Source organism: Saimiri boliviensis, chromosome 9 (genome assembly GCF_048565385.1).
Source record: "Saimiri boliviensis isolate mSaiBol1 chromosome 9, mSaiBol1.pri, whole genome shotgun sequence".
Taxonomy (NCBI): domain Eukaryota; kingdom Metazoa; phylum Chordata; class Mammalia; order Primates; family Cebidae; genus Saimiri; species Saimiri boliviensis.
The window spans coordinates 41969874-41990087 of NC_133457.1; the positions used below are offsets into that span (position 1 = coordinate 41969874).

Sequence of the window (20214 nt, forward strand, 5' to 3'; positions counted from 1 at the left end):
TTACTAGTATGTGACCAAGGACCAGTCATTACATTTTTCTGAACCTTAGTTTGTGGAAGGAGGATACCCAACTTTAACGGTGAAGATAGGCTCAATAATGGTGTAGTAATAAACCTCAAATTTCAGGATTTAAAAGGACAAAAGTTTATTTTCTCAGTCATGTTATGTGCCCAGCATGGGTCAGTGAGGAATCTGCTCTTCCTATTTACTCATGGACCAAGAAAGACTGGGGTTGGGGGTGAGAGGTTACGGAAGGCTTAAAACTCACACAAGTTCTTTTCTGACTCATCAGCCAAAATGATGACATGGCCACACCTAACTTCAAAGAGATTGGAAGCTGGGCTTGGTGGCACAGGCCTACAAACCCCACTACTCAAGGGGCTGAGTCGGTAGGATGCCTTGAGGCTAGGAATTCTGGGATATAGTACACTGGGATCATACCACTGTACTCCAACCCAGGCGACAGAGTGAGACCCCAATCTCTAATTAATAAATGGAGTAGAGAGGGCAATTCTACCACTTCCCAGAGGAAGGAAAACTGAAAATTTTGTAAAGCACAGTAATGATGACCTCACTTCTGTAAAGGTACATTATAAACTCTAAGACACCATTCAGATATAAGGTGATGTCAGGATACTTCATCTTTGTAAGAGCCTCAGTGTGGTGAGAGAGAGGGCAAGACAGAGAATTTCTATTAATTTGATGTGCTCTTTGTTTGCACAGACATGATAATAGAAAAAGTCCAATGTAGTGGTTAGCATGGATTCAAATTCTGGCTTAATTACCTACCAGCTCTGTGACCTTGTAGAAACTAATTTCAGTGTGCCTCAGTATATTTTTTTCATCTGGAAAATGGGGATAATGATTGTAAATACCTCAAAAACTGGTTATGAGTATTAAATAAGTTAGTAATTCTGAAGCTACCAGAGTGGTACCTGATGCCATGCATATATTTGCTTATTAAAATTAAATTATGTTGCCACACACACTGTTTTGCAACTGGCATTTTCACTTTTAATATTAAGATATGGTAAACTCTCTCTCCCTCTCTATATATGTATGTACAAGGATATACATATATTCACATATATACTTCAAATATATACACACTTCATATATATGTGTGTATATATATATAGTTATAGCTATATATATATATATATAATTTTCAAAAACTATGTCTATTTTATGACTATACCTTAGGCAGTGAAATTGATGGAAATTTCATATACAATAATTCAGAAAAATCTTAGTTTCATGAATCTCTATTCACTGAGCAAGTTGCCTGCTTTCCTCCTCTCAGACCTGGTGTTTAAATACTGTGTCTAATGCCATGTAGTGGCTCAGTGGGGGGATATGCCCAGATATGCGCCATTGATAACTTAGTCCGGTCTCTAAGTTATGGTAACTTTTTCTGGTGGCAAACATTCTCTAAGATTCTCTATTGCCAGTAGCTCCCTCTCTCTCTCAATAGAGTGAAAATACCACCTTCTTAGGCTTAACTAAAAAAGTCACTTGTTCATTAATAGATTCAGCTGTGGCATAGGGGTCGCACAGATTATGTCCCTTGCTTTGCCTAGGTAAATTGTTATTTCTTAATTATCCATGTTTCTTATGGTAACTTCAACACTGCTTCTTTACTTAATTTGAAGCCCAATCTTTTTATTCAATTTCCATTTGGATCATTCATAGCCTTTTTCTCTCCTGCATCCCCTACCTGCCAACCTGCATTTCTTCTTTGGTGTGTTACATAACTTATCTTCTTGGAGTATATACCAGCCTCATTCACAAAAGTAAATATTCAGCTCAGAAAAAATAATGTGATATGAAAAAAGGGCAGGGTAGGCAAAGATTAGTGACTATTAACTGTTGCATGTTGTGATTCAAAGGGAGAACCCTGAGATGGGATTTGTCATGCAAAAGGTTTATTAAGGAGTCTCCTTGGGATCAACATTTGTGAATAGGGTGGGAAAGAATGGCGAGAAGGTGAAGACAAGCTGTGATGCAGAACCAACCACAGCCTCAGCCAACCTCCCTGGGACCTCTGGATCCAGACTGGCCCTTCAGAGCTGTCCCATAGTAGCCTCAGAGAGCCTGACCTTTTCCTCCCCGACTGATCAGTCATCGTATGTAGGCTGTTTCTGGAAGGCAAAGTGTCTCTTTGCCACAGAGACAATCCCTGAAGGGGTCACTAATTGAAAGCTCTGTGCTGACAACACTCCAAGCAGCGGGGGCAAGCCCTTTATTGCAGGGTCATCAAAGTGGTGCCTTGCAGTGTCCGCCATTGAGAGCAGGAGAGGGCATTGGTGACTGTAGTCCAACCCTTTCTTATAAGTGCAGGGAGAAAAAGATGCTTCCATTTGCTCCAAGATTCTATTTTCTCCCTGCCATTCTACCTGTGTTGGTAACTGTGGTTTTGAATGTCTTGATGTGTTTTCTTCCCTTTCATCATCCTTAGGATTTTAATACAGACTTTGTTTGCTTCTGCTTTTGCTGTCCTTGGCATAATCTTTTAAGGAGATGTCCTCTTTATTTAAAATGTTTGCTGCTATGACAATCAGTGTATCCTCTGCATTATAATTGCTCTAAATATGTTCTCAGCATTCCTTCCCCTCTAGTTCTGAGAGGAAAGTATGCTTCCAAACATGAGTTTATTTAATAAAATGTGGGCTTCTCTGTGTGGCATGCTGCCGCTGAGCATATAATTCCTTTTTCTTTTCTTTGAAGAAGTTACTGTTCAAGGGAACTACCCCCACTTCTTTTTTCATCCCAGAGATCGTTTCCATACAGCCCACTCGATATTGCCTGGCAGCACGGGGAACAAGAATAGCAAGGAGAATTGAAACCCACAGAGGAGCCACAGCCTCCTCCCTTCATGTGCTTGTGAGCTGAGCTGCTAACAAGTGGTAGAATCAATTCATTTGAATTTCATCTTCCTTCATTTCCTCTGCCTTCCCTCTTGTGCTAGAATGAACAATGAAAATGACCCAGGGCTGAGGAGACAGATAGAATGGGAAGAGAATCAAGGATTGAGATAATCCGTAGTTTGAATAAGGAAGAATTAGCCTTGGCTCCTCCACCTCCCACAGCTTTATCTCATCCCACAGCAGCCACTGGACAGAACAACCAAACAAGGAGATGCTTCACAAATAGTCTCTGGGAAGACTTTTGTCAGATTCCTCCTTGCTTTGGTGCTATAAAGACACCTCATTGAAGCTTCCATCTTGGTTATCTCACAAGGAGGTTCAGGTATCCCTGGTGCACCTGGAAGGACATAAAATGGCGATTTAATTATAACAGAGTAATGGAAAAGGGATGAACCTATAAAGGTATATCCAGATGTGAACCTATGAATTACTTTGAGTAAAAAACGAAACATATCCACAGGTCTTTCTAGACATCTGGGAATCTATACTTGTCTGGTCAACAGAAAAAATGCTCCCTTACAGAGAAGAGCAGGCACACATTTTAAATAAAGAACCACAGAAAGAATATGTGTTGCTGCTTTGTGCCAAGGATCAAAGTTCCAGTTGGACAAGGAATATTTGTCAACACCAATAAGAAATAATGACTATTATTAGTGCATTCTGATTTGCTATAAAAAATACCTGAGACTGGGTAATTTGTAACGAAAAGAAGTTTAATTTGCTCATGGTTTTTCAGGCTGTACTGGAAGCATGATGCTGGTATCTGCTCAGCTTCTGGGGAAGCCTTGGGAAGCTTTGAATCATGGCAGAAAGCAAAGGGGAATCAGGCACATCTTACATGGCCAGAGCAGGAGGAAGAAGAGGGAGGTGCCCATACTTTTAACCAACCAGATCTCCTGAGAACTCACCATCATGAGAACAGCATCAAAAGCATGGTGCTAAACCATTCATGAAAGATCCACCCCGTGTTCCACCCACCTCCTACCAGGCCCCACCAGCAACATTGAGGATTACAGTTGAACATGAGATTTGAGTGAGGACACAGATACAAACCATATCACCATCCCACTCCCATAATCACTGCCTAGAGTAAAATTTTCAGCCACTTTCAGTTGTGACTGCAGAATGCCAAGCACAGCATTTCCATAAATAATTATTGGTCAGCTGTCAACAGATGTGCCTGGATCTCCAAACAGATAAGAATCTACTACCTGCAAAGTAGAAGAATCAGCTTTTAACATCACCAAGGCCTCAGTTATCCCCCATGATGGGATGAGAGTCACTTTCTGCAGGTGGAGAGAACTCAGTGTTCGCAGACTTGCGATGTTTCCTGGACTCCAGGGAGTTCTAGAAGCGGAGCACGAGGAGCCTTTATAGACTCCTAGACGTTCCATCTCCCTAAGGGTTAATAATGATGTCCTTCCTTCTAAGGCAGAGACAAAGTAGAGGAAAAGAGAGAAATGCTCGTACATTTAAAGTCAAAAATTTGCTTTGTTCAGTTTCAGTCTCTCCCTGACTCTCACTTTTTGTAAATATTTTACCTTCATGTTTTCACTAGGTGTTTCTCAAACTTGTAGGCCAGGCTAGCATCACAGGCTCAATGACAGTGCCTCTGGAACACAAGGACCAATCCCGACATGTTAAACAATGGTGACCTTCTCACAGAATCTGACCTCCCTCTGACAGTGAACATCCCCGGGTAGCTTTCCGAGAGAGTAGAGGTGTCATCCTCTTGATCTTTCCAGATTTTAGTTTTCATGAATTAGATACTGTTGTTTCCATTTCATCAAAGTGAGAGGCTCTTTCCTTCTGTTTTGAACCTGCTTGTGCAAGGAGCAGGTGGTATTAGTGGCTCACTCTCTCTCCTGTTCTTTCTCTATTTCCATACGGATTTCCATAATGAGGTGACCAAATCAGCATTGTCAGGAATAGCGTGGCCCACCCCCAGGACTTACAGGTTCTTGAGAACCATCTTTTCGGCCATCCAGACCTTTGTTGAACAAACATTTTCTGGGCACAGACTGTATCATTTGCTCTAAGGCAACTCTGAGGATGCCACAGCTGTTAATAGTCAGATGGTCCACAGGCCCACACACACATGGTGTCTTGCTCTGCTCTGTCCAGTGCTCCCATCTGTGACTTTAGGTGTTGCTGAATTGGAAAGAAAAAGAGAAGGAAGTGCTCAGGGTGGATCATGTCTCTGCTTAGACTGAATGTTACTAAATCAGGGAATTGAGGAAACCTCACTTGGCTCTTCACCACCTTCTTCTTCTTACATGCTATGATTCTGCACACAGCAAAAGCCACAGGCATGGCAAAAATGTAAAACATGGGCATACCTGACCAAACACAGGTTTGTTGAGCTGAATATGGATAAAAATTGGTTGGATGTGGTAGCAATTTGGTTACAGTTCCTGCAACTATGCCAGAGGCAGTAAAATTTGTGAATTCATGTTAATACGATGGTCTATTTTTAAAAGATTGTGCAAGTATCTAAAGAAGGCTAGATGAAGATTGACATTATAATGTTCAGGAAATGGCTGTCTCTCCTCTGCTTGATTTTCTTAGTTTTGCCTGCATTGATTTCTACTATCTTTACTTATTGTACCTGCCAGTTGGTTCACCAAGATAGAATAAATGCTAGGTTGGAGAATGCCAATCCGATTTTATTTAAATTGGTGTGTTATGTCTGAGCAAGGAGATAGGGTAAGTCTTACTGCATCGTGCAGACAATTAAATGTGTTTGAAAAGTTTTATTTGGTTCATTGTTGACAAAAGCTAAGTCCCTAGGTAGCTGTTAATTTTTTCCGGGCGCTTCCCAGAGGAAAATCAACTCAGAGCAACCTTATTTCTCTGTGGACTTCAACGAACTGCACAGTATTAAAAAGATGGGTGGTAATCTCAGTTCTGATTTTCTTTTTTGTTTTGGAGGGTTTTCCTTACTATGAAAGGAAAATTTCTCTTGGTTGGAAAAAAAAATCCATGTCTAACTGAGAAGATAAAGTGTTCGTGTAATAACAAAGAGGCAAGAACATTTCTATACTATATCCAAGCCATTGGTTTAAAAGGGTTGCCTAGTTATCTATTGGCATAATTAGTTAAACAGAAGGCAGCCTATCTGATTATATTGCTGTTAGAATTACACTGCCATTGATAGTATTTAGGCAACTTTTTGTATGACTTCCTTGTTCTACAAATATTAGTTGATTGGTTTTTCCACTCTGTAATTTTCTTTAAGGAAGGAGTTAAGCTTGCATACACACACACACACACACACACACGTATGTATGTACATGAATGTGTGTGTGTGTGTGTGTGTGTGTGTATGTGTGAGAGAGAGAGACAGGATAAATTAAATGAGGAAAACTTTGACCTTACATGAATCCCCCATGTGATCACTGAGAAGATGAAATTTGAAAATTTACATTAGGATGCCTAAGAGAATGAAGAATCTGTATCTGAAATCAAGAAAAAATCATATGAAGGTTAGGGATGATTTATATACCACTTGACTTCTACCAATAGATTGGAGGGGCAATTATTCATTTTATTTGATGGACAGTGGTTCTGGAAAAGAAAAATGAAGAGATTATAAAGAGCAACTTTGGTGTGAGATGATTTGTGACAATTTGGCTTTCCATTTTATGGTTCATCTGTGTAATCTGTCTCAAATCCTAGCTGCTTACCCACCTCACTGACTCCGTAACCAGATTTTTGACTTCTTGATTGGGAAAAAAGACTGGAAGGAAGGCTAAGTTGCATGAAAATAACTTCTCTATCCATCTCTAGTTAAAATCAGCATTCAGGTGTCAGTTTGAGGTCATTGGTCTGGATAATTCAGTGAGAATGTGCATGATGCCACAGTTCTGAACAAGGTTTGTTGGGGGATAAATGGCCAAAATGAAATGGGGGAGAGCACTCTCTTGATATCCTACTCTTCAGGCATGAATAATAGAGAGTGGAACATTTGATGGAAGCCTTTTGCAGATCTTACATGATCCCCCATATTGGGTGAGAACCTTATACTATCCACATGCTGGCAATACTCCTGAATTAACAGAAAGTTATTTATTTCGATTCTGTTTCATCAGAATTACCAAGACATGTCATTTAAATTCTTTGCTGAATCTCTAGAAGCTTTGCTTCCTTTGTAGTTGTCTCTTTGATGTTTGTCTTTGTGTTTGCAAGAGAGCTTCTGAGAGCTGCAGAGAATCACCAAGCACTGGGATGGCTATCCACACATGTCCACTAAGATGCCTATATGCCATACAGGCTCTATTTCCAAGAGTACATTTAAACCAAAATCACTCAACAAAGAGAAGTAACTAATATTTATTTTGCACTTACTGTGCCAGGTCTCATTCTACATATTTTGCCTAAATAGTATTACTTAGTCCTTTCTACAACTAGAAGAAGTACTGCTGGTATACTCGTTTTACAGGTGGGGAAACTGAGGCGAGGTAAGTTAAGGTTATTATGGAAACTGCGGTTTAGACTCAGATAGTCTGACTTTTGAGTTCCTGATCTTAACTGAGCTACACTAATAAAGCACTAATTCCACACCAGGAGCTGTGCTAGACACCAAGGATATGTGAGCAAACAATATTTAAATGTGTTATTCAGATTACACCTTAGAAGTGCATGGATGTCTTTCATCTGTGTATCAGTTTTTCTCAGCTGCTTGAAAGTTACCATAACAACTTAGAACACTATCGATTGTTAGGATTAAATAATTTGGTTTCTAATGACAAAAACTGCTGTGTCCTTCAGCATTGAGCAATTGCAGTATTTTAAAATGAGGTTTCTATTATACTTTTATTAAAAAGCATACTCTTCCATTCGTTGCTAGTATATATGCGTAAAATATTAATCAGGGTTTGTGATAAAACATATTTAATTGGTAAAATAGCCATGTGTATCAGTTAGCTTTCACTATATAAGAAGTATTTACAAATTCATTGGCATTTATTATTGCTCACAAATCCATAAGTAGCTTGGTGGTTCTTCTAGTCTTGGCTGGGCTTACTCATTAGCCTATTGTCAGCTGCAGATCAGGTAGTTGGCTCTAATGATCAGGCTGGTTTCCCCATATTTTTAGAGTGTGATTGGCTCTAGTCTGGGATACCTCAGCTAGAACAACTAGCTTCTCCTTTACATGGTTTCTTATCATCCAGCAGGCTAGCCAGGGCTTGTTCACATGATGGCTGGGCAGGGTTCTAAGAGCAAGAGCAGGAACATGCAAGGCCTTTTGGAGAAGCCCAGGATCAGAGCTGGCATAGTGTCACATCTGCCTCACCAATCTCACGTTTGTCTCAATAATTCCAATCTAGATTAGATTTTTTAAAATGGAGAAATAGACTCCACCTATTGATTTAAGGAACTTTAAGATTGCATTGCAAAAGACCATGGATAAAACAAGATAGGGAATCATGGAAGTCAGTTTTGGAAGCAATCTCTCAAACCATGTGAAATAGGTATTATCATGCCCATCCTACAGGTGAAAACACTGAGGTCCAGTGTTAAGTAACATGCCCTAAAAATCACAAAGCTAAGTTCAAGTTGCTAGTAGTAACTACTAAGAGGCTGAATGACAAGTTAGACAAACTTAGAAATGCTTAATTCCAAAGACCTTTAAAAAAAATACTGCTTTATAAGGTTTTTAAGGCCTTTAAGGGTAATTGTATTAAATAATCTTTTCAAAAAGAAAAGTGGTATCTGAAGATGAGGAAATAGCAGAGTATAAAATTGAAACACAATAACCCATTCATCTTCATTTACTTATAAGCATGTCTAGTTTAAGTCTAGGGACATTTCTTTAATAAAACAAAATACCCTTAGTGATAACTATTGATTATTAATTTTTTCTTCTCTGCCTGCAACAGACATTAGTTGGTATTAGGTGTTTCTCTATGGTAATATTATGCAGCCTGACAGTAATCAAATACAACTAGAATCCTCATTTGCAAAACTTGTCACCTCATATTCCTCTAGAATATTTAGGCAAAGTGGGAGTATATTAATAGTAGTAGTAGAGGTAATATTAAATGTTGTCCAATTGAATCAGAATCAATTTATTAATAGCAATGTTTTATTCTATGAGTGATTTCATTATACAAATAAGAAGACCTGGGGAGGCCTTCAGCAGGGAGTCAAGTATATTTTGGGAAAATGTGGGTTAATAAACATTTTACTGCAACTATCAGAACCTTTAACTGATATCCATTGTGAGTCTCAGAGAGTGTTATGACTTCATTTGTAGAACTCTGGATGCCTAACTTTCTGTAGAACCCCTGGAAAATGTGAATGTAATTTTGATCCTTTTGAAGGTAAATTCAGAGCTAATACTACTTGCCAAGCATCTGCTATGAGACAGTCATTATCAAAACCACATCAGAAATCCATGAAAATAAGCATTGTTCTTAGTTTTAGTTGAGGAAACTGAGTCTCAGAACAACTAGTTGGTTTGTCCAAGACCACCTAGCTGGTATCAGAAATGAACGTTAAACTTGATTGTATCTAACTTCAAGTTCCAGATGATTTCCGTACATTTTGCTGAGACAAAGATTAAACAGTACAGGGTGGTTCCACTGGTAAGAAAGGCACTATGTCATATACTTGCATATCTTCCATGGCACTTAACAGGGAATGGGTTGTCAGTGCCTCCTGGCCAATCTCTTTGCTTATTGCTTAGTTATTATTACGGTCATCGTGAAAAATTATGACTATAGAAAGTGGTATAAGATAAAAAGTAAAAATTCTCCTTAATATCATCAACCTCTAGAACAGTCCAATAAAGGTAAAACTATTATCAATTTGTCCTTGTTTTTCCATAACTTTAAAAGCCTGTGTGTGTAGATGCCTCTGTTCTGCCTTACTCAGATGAGATTTCACATGTAAAATTTTTCCTCAGTTATATATGACATCTTTTATATCAGGATTTGCAGATTGCTTCATTCTTATTTAATCTCTTTATGATGAGTACTTAGATTAATTCTATTTTTTAAAAAATACTTTTTCTTTTTGTTGTAACAGGCAGTTTGAAAGAAACATTTTCATATGCATGTCTTTGCACAGTTAATTTTTCAATAGAAAACATAAGGGGCATTATTTCCCTTGTTGTCTCTTCTCAGAAACATGGTGGACTTACAAACAGCATTCTTAAGAGTTAGGGGAGAGTCTGATCAAAGTTACAGGATGCCATTTTGAAAGAATATGTCAATCCCTGACACTAAACAAACCTCTGTGTAGAGCTCATAGGGGATGTCTAAGAAGACTATGCGCTCTACATAGAGCTTTCTAAGTGAGGTGACTACATGTTCCATTTTGCCTGGGACTGTTCCTTCTTGAACCTGTCATCCCAGCACAATTGTCACTAGCACTGCTTTTCACTGTTAGACGTGTCTTTGTTTGTACAATAAATTCTGTGGGTCCCTCACTGTAAGTGACATACTATCCTGTTTCACCACATTTTTCTCTCATCCTGACCTCTAGTAAGCATCATCCTTTGATCATAATTTAACTTTCTATGGCTTAGAAAGTCTTGTACACATCAAGGACTTCACCGCATGCTTAAGGCCAAAGAAGGATGTATCTACATCATCAGTGAAATCTTTTCTTCTTTTTGAGATGGAGTCTCGCTCTGTTGCCCGGGCTGGAGTGCAGCGGCATGATCTCAGCTCACTGCAACCTCCACCTTCCCAGTTTAAGCAATTCTCCTGCCTCAGTCCCCTGAATAGCTGGGACTAGAGGCGCATGCTACCACGCGTGGCTAATTTTTGTATTTTTAGCAGAGATGGGGTTTTACCATGTTAGCCAGTATGGTCTCAATCTTCTGACCTCTGACCCACCCACCTCAGCCTCCCAAAGTGCTGGGATTACAGGTGTGAGCCATTGTGCCCGGCCATCAGTGAAATCTTAAAGACAAACCTGCACATTCTGCACATGTACCCCAGATCTTAAGTGTAATAATAATAATAAAGACATTGTCCATCATGTTGTTTGGGAGCTCATTCCCAGGATTTTTTGGAAATGATAAAATTTGAAAATTCATCTCAGGCGGCTGGGCGCGGTGGTTCAAGCCTGTAATCCCAGCACTTTGGGAGGCTGAGGCGGGTGGATCACGAGGTGAAGAGATCAAGACCATCCTGGTCAACATGGTGAAACCCCGTCTCTACTAAAAATACAAAAAATTAGCTGGGCATAGTGGCGCATGCCTGTAATCCCAGCTACTCAGGAGATTGAGGCAGGAGAATTGCCCGAACCCAGGAGGCGGAGGTTGTGGTGAGCCGAGATCGCACCATTGCACTCCAGCCTGGGTAACAAGAGTGAAACTCTGTCTCAAAAATATATATATATTTATAAATATCTATCTATATATATATATCTTATAATAACTAATTTGTTTTGACTGTTTTAAATAGCCATTTTGTAATTTGACGTTTTTGTTTTCTTGCTTTGGCTTCCAGGAAACTCAGAGTTAAGCCAGGTACTTAGTTGCAGCAAAAGCTCTTAATTCATATAACGGGGAGTCAGATAGGGTTGATCTCAAGTTCTATTCTTCATTGACTACTGTATTAGTTTCCTATAGCTTCTGCAGCAAATTGCCAAAATCTTGGTGGCTAAAAATAACACACATCTATTTTCTTATAGTTCTGGAGGTAGAAGTCTGAAATCAATTTCTTTTTTTTTTTTTGAGACAGAGTTTTGCTTTTGTTACCCAGGCTGGAGTGCAATGGCGCGATCTCGGCTCACCACAACTTCCGCCTCCTGGGTTCAGGCAATTCTCCTGCCTTAGCCTCCTGAGTAGCTGGGATTACAGGCACGTGCCACCATGCCCAGCTCATTTTTTGTATTTTTAGTAGAGACGGGGTTTCACTATGTTGACCGGGATGGTCTCGATCTCTTGACCTCGTGATCCACCCGCCTTGGCCCTCCCAAAGTGCTGGGATTACAGGCTTGAGCCACCGCGCCCGGCGCTTTAAGTCAGAATTCTACTAAATAGTGTTGATTGTCTTGTCTATGCAGGCTCTCTTTTGGTTCCATGTGAAGTTGTTGGTGTGTGTGTGTGGTGTTTTTTTTTTTTTTTTTTTTTTTTTTTTTTTTTTTTTTTTTTTTTTAATTAATCTGGCTAGCAGTCTATTTTGTTGATCATTTCAAAAAAAAGCTCCTGGATATATTAATTTTTTAAGGGTATTTTTGTGTCTCTATCTCCTTTAATTCTGCTCTGATCTTAGTTATTTTTTGTCTTCAGCTAGCTTTGAGTTTTTTTGATCTTGCTCCTCTAGCTCTTTCAATGTTGATGATAGGATGTCGATTTTAGATCTTTCCTTGCTTCTCTGGTGGGCATTTATTGCTATAAATTTCCCTCTAGACACTGCTTCAAATGTTTCCCAGAGATTCTGGTACATCGTGTCTTCGTTCTCATTGGTTTTGAAAAATATCTTTATTCCTGCCTTCATTTCATTGTTTATCCAGTCAATATTCAGGAGCCAGTCATTCAGTTTCCATGAAGTTGTGCAGTTCTGAGTTAGTTTCTTAATTCTGAGTTCTAATTTGACTGTACTGTGGTCTGAGAGACTCTTTGTTATGATTTCCATTCTTTTGCATTTGTGAGGGGTGATTTAATTCCAATTACGTGGTCAATTTTAGATTAGGTGCCATGTGGTGCTGAGAAGAATGTATATTCTGTGGATTTGGGGTGGAGGGTTCTGTAGATGTCTATTAGGTGTGCTTGGTTCAGATCTGAGTTCAAGTCCTGGATAGCTTTGTTAATTTTCTGTCTCATTAATCTAATATTGACAGCGGAGTATTAAAGTCTCCTACTATTACTGTGTGGGAGTCTAAGTCTCTTTGTAGGTCATTAAGAACTTGCTTTATGTATCTGGGTGCTCCTGTATTGGGTGTGTATATATTTAGGATTGTTAGCTCTTCTCGATGCATTGATCCTTTTACCATTATGTAATGCCCTGCTTTGTCTCTTTTTATCTTTGTTGGTTTACAGTCCATTTTATCAGAGCCTAGGATTGCAACTTCATCCCTTTATTTTGAGCATATGTGTGTCCTTGCATGTGAAATGGGTTTCCTGAATACAGCACACTGATGGGCCTTGACTTTTTATCCAAGGAAAATAATTAATTTTTAAACCTAATCATCTGTGAATGGTCATTGACAGTTTCTGAAGCACATTTCACATATATTTTGTCTCCTTGTAACTGTGAGACGAATGTGGTGGATATTACTGATGACAGTCCTAGGGCAACTAAGGGATGAAAGTATTGTTTTGCTACATTCCTGAAATTCATTTCTTGGGAAGCTGAGGCTTGCATCCAGTTTGAGTCTTCATTTTGGATCTCTATCCTGTGTTTTCCCCACCAACTCAGTGAATATTATCACAGCATCTTGTGTAAGAACGATAATGCAGGGTTAAGCAGGATATATTTTTTTTAAAAAAATCGTGACACTCATCCTACTCAGAAGTACAACTGAATTCAGCCTAAGTAAGGGCTTTCTAAAGGCAGCTTTCAAGATTTCCTGGACTCTGGTGAATCTTGGAGAGCCTACATTTATGTAGATTAGATGTTAAAAGTTTGCAAAGCTCTCACGTTGTAAATGTCATAAGCACTTGCTGTGAAATAATAGTAGAGAAACAGAAAGAAACCAAGATGGATAGATTCCCACTCAGTCTCCCTATAAACTTGCAGCATGTTGCATAATAAATATGGTTGTTAGCAGAGATACGGTGGTATCCTTATGCTGTGCTCAATACCCACAGAGGAATAAATGCTGGGTTCATTAAAAATGTGTTTTAAAAATGTATTTGTTTGTTTTTCCAGTGAATGAATTGGTAGGAAGAACTTTTAAATCCACTCTGAAGATCTGTAAGCATTAGATCTTGTAGGAAGGAGTTAATGTATTCAGAAGAGTCAATTCTTTCCCAATACATTGCTTGAAGATTTATCTTGTGAAATAGGTTTCAAAAGAGGAAAAGCAGTACCTCAAGGATTTCGTGTAATTTTGATAAAAGTTTTCTATCAGAGTAGCCTTAAGAAATTCTAACAGGAGAAGGGGTTGTCTCCCTCTTTGATTTTCCTAAATTTGGCAGGAAGAGGTCAACAGAGTGCTAGTTAGGCATTTGAACCTCAGCATTTGTGTTTACAGACATTCATATTGAAAAGAGATATAGAAACCAACACATGTTAAATGAGACCTGTTCTGGGGAATATCTGAAATGTAGGTTCTTTAATTCTGCTAACCAGCTGTGTGACTTTGAGGAGTCTCCATTTAATGGCTCCTCTACTGCATTGACATAGAGATTAAATGTCCACTATGTGTATTTGATAGAGCTGTTGAGAAATAATCAGATGAGAGCATGCCTATAAACTTCCCACAGTATCTAAAGGAGTTCACAAATGTAAGGCAGATGTACAATTTTAGAGTTTCTGACTTGGAAGTATACTTCCCTCAATTTAAAAATAATCTTGGTCCTTGTTTCCTATCTTAGTGGAATCAGTTTGGAAAGAAAAAATTATAGTTTAGCTGTAACACGGTGTATGGTGCCATGTTTGATCACATATACTCTGGAAGCCAAAGGACTTCAGTTAAGTTCTTGTCTCTGTCATTTAGCACTTGTTACCATAAATGGTTTATGTAACCTCAGTAAGTCTCAATTTGTTCATCTGCACAAGGGTTGCAATTACTACCTTTCAGGAGTTTTGTGAGGATTGTGTGAGGTGATCCATGTGTAACCAGCATAAAATGAAACTTTACGTCTTGCCTCTACTGTTCCTTTAATTTCTATCTTGTGATCATTCTCTTCTACTACCTGAATGCAAACATTAGTCAGCCCTATAATTTTGTGCTTACTCCTAAATAATAGAATGTCTTAACATTATTTTAAGTCAGAAACTCAGTTAATTTAAACCAAAATAAAAATTAAACATGATCACTTAAATGTCTAGGTTAAGAGATTAACCAAAACACTGAATTTCATTTAGTATTTAACTATTCTCCCCTTCCCTTTGTTTCAGGCTCAAAGGGAAAGAGGGTTTAGTGGGTGGCTTGATTTCTCTTCTCTGCCTTCCATTCCACCCCCAGCCCCAGGTGAGCATAACTGGGTGGCAGCTGCTCAGGAGGTAGAATGAGTAGGATGAGAGGATTCAGGCCTCTCTCCTGAGGCTTTCATGCTCTCCCCTCTTGTGGCTCTCCTGAGTTTGATAGTGGATTCATTTTAGATGGCCACTTGCTCAAAATCTAAGCATGTTCTCTACAGTTTTGTGTTGCTGGAGTCCCTCTGCCCTATGAAGGAATCCTATGGTTCAGTGAGATAAGATTCTGGATGCTCTATCCTTGAGAATCTCTTTCCCCCTAGTGATTATATCTAATCTATAGGAAATAGTTTCCCATCCCTTATTGACAAACTCGGTATGTAGGCTCATCCCAACATCGAAATATCACCCAACTGCATCTCCAAACAACAGGTTAGGCTGTTGTTGTTTTTTTCCAAGACCCTCTGCCTCCTAACTCCAGGGGTCATATAATAAACTTTCTCCTCTCTTTGGGGTGACATGATAGGTGCCTCTTGACCTTTTTACTCTCAAAGTGGGCAAGGATATGTTGACTTACAGAGTATGTGTCAGCCAAGCTTTATATGGTATCTTAACCCCTTAATTCCAAAAAAGTTTATATGTAACTTTTTAATTCTACATTCATTTAACCAAGAACCTTGACAGAATTTCAATTTTACCATCCTGGTAGAGGAGTTTATCACTTAACACATACCTGATATGTAATAAAAGCCATGCAAATGATAGCTATGTGTAATGAAATAAGAATGGGTTATAATCCATTTCAATAAATATTAAATTCTTACCAGGGGCAGTGTGAGAATATGAAATGGTTAAGACACTGACCCTATCTGTTAGAACCTCGTGGTCTAGCAGTAAATAATGTAAAGTGATGTTTTTAATTTAAAGTAGAAAATAGTAAATAATATAGTGGAGGCTAGGATATTAGAGAAGGGAGAGTTTGGAGATTGCAAGAGTTCCATGCCTTAAACAGTTCTGGATCTACTACAAGATGATTCTCCTTTTAAATGAAAAGATTCGCTGTTCCTCATGCATCTGTCTGCCTTGTCGGTTCATATCCTTGACTAAAGTATCACAGCTGTTGTTATTAATGGGCCACCTAAATGACTCATGGGCCAGATCTTTATAATTGGATTTTAAATCAGGGAAGCTATTCTACATTGTAGAGATCTTCAGTTGGATTGGTTAGTAATAAATCTTATATTTGTGGAATGAAGTGCTATTCATCATCCGTTTTCTCCTCGTTGAGCTTTTTGTTGAGTTCATGTTTCTGTGTCTGTGTAAGAAAACTTGGTGGGAGACATAACTGTAAAAGGAGATCCTTATGGACTATCGGGGGTCATTAGGGTTTTTTAGACCTGCAGGGTGACGTGGTTAAGAGTGTTACTTTAACCTGACATTAGAAGAATGGAAGCAGAGAGAGACCGGACACAAGCAATTCAGGAAGGAGGCCTTTGCTTTTTCAGAACAGGATGTTGGAGATTTGAATCAGAAAAGAGGCCATGGGAATGCAAAGCAAGGGACTGGTAGAACTGAGAATGAAAATAAAAACTTTTCAAGAAATCGGGAGAGAAGAAAGAGTGGTCTACAGTGGAGGCAGAAGTCATTGGGTAAAGCTGAGGATAAAATTAGGACTTTACCTTTAGGTATGCAATGTTTGAGGTCCTGATGAACTCTTTCTGTAGCAGACAGTTGAGAATGGAAAGGCAGAACTAAAATCCCTGGTGGAACTCAGTGCTAAAGAGGTGAATGAAAAAGATGTTATCTCCAAGCATGAGCCCAAAGAGCAGCAGTGAAAAAATTACCTACGCAATTTATTCACTTGAATTAGCCAGGTCCAAGCTCCCTTTCCCTAGTTATTTTGGTAACAAATACACAGGAATTACATGTATTGATGGCTTATGCAACCCATAGTTGTTATATAGATAACCTGATTATATAAATAAATCATATCTAAGCTCTATGATAGACAATAAGACTAATTTTTGAAATATTGCATTAAAGATATCTAGTACTAACACTTTAGATTTTGTGAAAATAAAGACCACCCAAAGGAGAATAAGCAAATGCTATTTCTTCAAAGCTTTCAGTAGCAAAGGAGGTAACCACCATCCCTTGCATTTGGCAGAGAGACTCACAGGCTGGAAGAGGAGTGTAAAAGCTAGTGGGGAAAAAGGCGGCTTCAGGTATGTTCTAATTGAAGGATGTCAACATGGGGAAGCTGGCGGTGGGCTAACTAGAAGCAGGGAGGCTATGTAATTGGTTAAGGGTAGATATTTAGTGTTCTTTGGTTGGTCCTAAGTTGGAAGCAGGGTGAAAAATTAGGAAAATTATCAGTTAATAATCAGCTCGTGGCTGATTTGAGGTGTTTGCTACAAGACTGTGGTTTGGTTTCCTAGTCTGCTTCCTGCAGATTGTGGGCCAGAGACCTATTTTTGTAGATGGTGTGGCCACTGTCCGTTTGTATATGCATTCTCTCATCATGTAACATGTACTGCTTTTAATAATTCATTGTCCTTTCATTTGCCTTTGCCCTCTTGGCCACCATTGTTCAACTCTTTCATGCACTGAATAGTTGCTTTCTGAGGCATTACATTTGAGTTCAATCTCTGGCTAATCCCTAGTCCCTTTGTATTACCTTTTAAATATTTATTATAAAATAAAATATACTTTTATACTGTAAGAAGTTAAAACTATACAAAAGGATATAAAATGAAAAGGCAATTCCTCTTGTTTCCCTCACAGTCCCTCAGTTCCACTATGCACTTGGAGTTAACCATTACTAATAGTTTCTGAAATAACCTTTTGGAAGTGATCTATGCATACGTAAGCACATTAATTACATATTTCTAGTTGCATATTTATCTTCTTTAAAAAAATATACACAAATGTAATTATAAGTATTCGGGGTTTTCTTGAACTGCTTTTTAGTGTAATCTTTGGACGGACATCTTTGTATCAGCACAAGCTTATTCTTCAATTTTAAATCTGTGATAGATATTCCCAAACTGCTCATTTGACAAGAATGAACCAATTTATCTTCTTATCAAGTGTTTGAGAACGCTTTGTTCTTAACGTATTTATTGACACAATACTATTCCTAATTTAATCTAGATGATAAACACTTTAACCTGATTTTACTGTCAGTGAGATCAAGAATCTTTTCTGCTTTTTTATTTTGTATTTTTTTGAGACAGGGCCTTGCTATGTTGCTCTGGCTGGACTCAAATAATCCTTGCATCTCAACCTCCTAAGTAGCAGGGACTATAGGTGTGTATCGGTGCACCCAGCTTTCCATTTTTTTTATTGGATTAGGTTATTATTCTTTTGTAAGGATTATTTCTTGCCATTTGCTTTTTGACTTTATGATCTTAACTTTTTGCCATAGAAAAGTTTTAAATTTTAAATAATTAAATGTATGAGGATTTCTTTCCCCTTTTGATTTGAATTTTGTTTTAATTAAAGGCCCTTCCTGTTTTGCTATCTTTTTTCTTTTTAATCAAATTTTCCTATTTGGTAATAGGGTTGCAGAGTATAATTGGAAGAAACTGGTGTATCTGTTATTTGTCTATGAATTGGTACCCTTAGTCCCTTAGTTCTCTCAGAAGGGTTAATAAAAGCTTTTTGGTTAGAATCTCTGAATGTTCCTATAATTTAATGATGAAAAGAAAGAAAGAAAGCAGCAAGACAGTTGTTAATCAGCCACTGAATGGACTGTCCTCTCATTGAATGAATACTCTGTTAAATGTACTGTTTGTTTTTCTTTTTCTTCTGGAAACAGTATTTGATGGTTGCCACCCAATCCCAGAATTAGCTGCTAATGCTCAGAAACCTGGGTGGCAAGAAAATATGAGCAAGACCTGAGTCTGGAGAAAAATAGTTCTTCTCTGGGGCACAGTGCATACTTAAACACCACATCCAGAAATATTACGGCTTTCTGCTTGACCCAGACATAGTTAAAAGGAAGGAGTAGATGGCGACGAGATAGTCCAGAGAGTCGAGATTTAGGAGGGAGGAAGGCTGTTGTTCATCTGTCCCTTTCATGGGTCTGATTCCTAATCAGAAAGACAGACAGTGACTGCTGTTGCTGTTTTTGCCGTTACCTGTGTGACCCTGGGCCATTCTTTATGTTCTAACCACTCGTTCTGAAGTTAGTAGGAAGGCACTCTTCTTGTCCAGTAGCATCTCTTGTTTGCCGCTTTGGTTTGTGTGTGATGTGATTCAAACAGAACAGGAAGGAGTTTTGGGTTTCCAAGCTTTTTAGCACTGTATTCTGCTGGATAACCAACATCTGAAGAATATCCACCTTTTTTTTTTTCGGAGGCACCTCTCCTCCCTATCCTCCTATCTTCCTTTTTCAACACCAGCTGTTGACCTATCCAGTAACATAAAGCAATGTCAAATTGATACTGCCTTTGGAAACTACAGAGCCAGTATTGTGGAGTGGAGAGCAGCTCTTCCTTCCTCCCTGGTGAAGCTGACCTTGACTTGTTACTTTTGGCTTTGTTGTCTGCATCCTGGACATCTGTCTCAGTCATTTGCACTGCTAAAGCAATAGAACTTTATTTCTTAAGGTTCTGGAGCCTGGAAAGTTCAAGATCAAGGTGCCAGAAGGTTTGGTTTCTGGTGAGGTACGGTTTTGTGGCTTGTCAATGACTCTCTTCTCTGTCTCTTCACATGGAGGGATGAGAGAATTCTTTGGGGCCTATTTTATAAGAGCACTAACGCCTTTCATGTTGGCTCTCCTTTCATGACTTCATCACTTCTCAAAGGCCCCACCTCCAAATATCCTCACACTGGGGATTAGATTTAGGCATCAGAATATGTGAAGGACACACATATTCAAAGCACAGCAACATCCCAGGGCTCAGCTCTCTGCATCCTGCATCTTTTGTCACTTGATTCTGGCTCTAGAGGCTGAGTCACTGAGGCTCAGCAATATAGTTAGTCCCAGAAGATTTTATTCTTTTTATCAAATATAATAGACAAAAAAAGAAATACTTAGTTAGTTCAAGCTCAACTTCTTTGAAAGCAAGGGATGCTCTCTATTTGTCATCCCTAACAAGCATTACAACCAGTTCACAGGTAGACCATTTGGGATATGATGGATTTCATCTCAAGAAAGATTACAATCTGGTGTAGAGAACTCAACCTGTGTTCTAAACACTTCTTACATGTGACCATGACCATTGGACTGGACTGGT

At 38.8% G+C, this 20214-nt stretch overlaps 1 protein-coding gene and 1 long non-coding RNA gene across 6 annotated transcripts in view; one reads left to right on the plus strand and one right to left on the minus strand.

Moving 5' to 3' along the window:
• Positions 1–20214, plus strand: part of LRRC3B (leucine rich repeat containing 3B) — a 126400-nt gene that overhangs the window by 62296 nt on the left and 43890 nt on the right. The gene's annotated exons all lie outside the window — the stretch shown is intronic.
• LOC141585628 (uncharacterized) lies at positions 1841–16741 on the minus strand. The gene is made up of 3 exons (XR_012519216.1): positions 16651–16741; positions 4139–5078; positions 1841–3264 (listed from the first exon to the last, which is right to left on the minus strand). It is a non-coding gene; the product is annotated as an uncharacterized LOC141585628 (long non-coding RNA).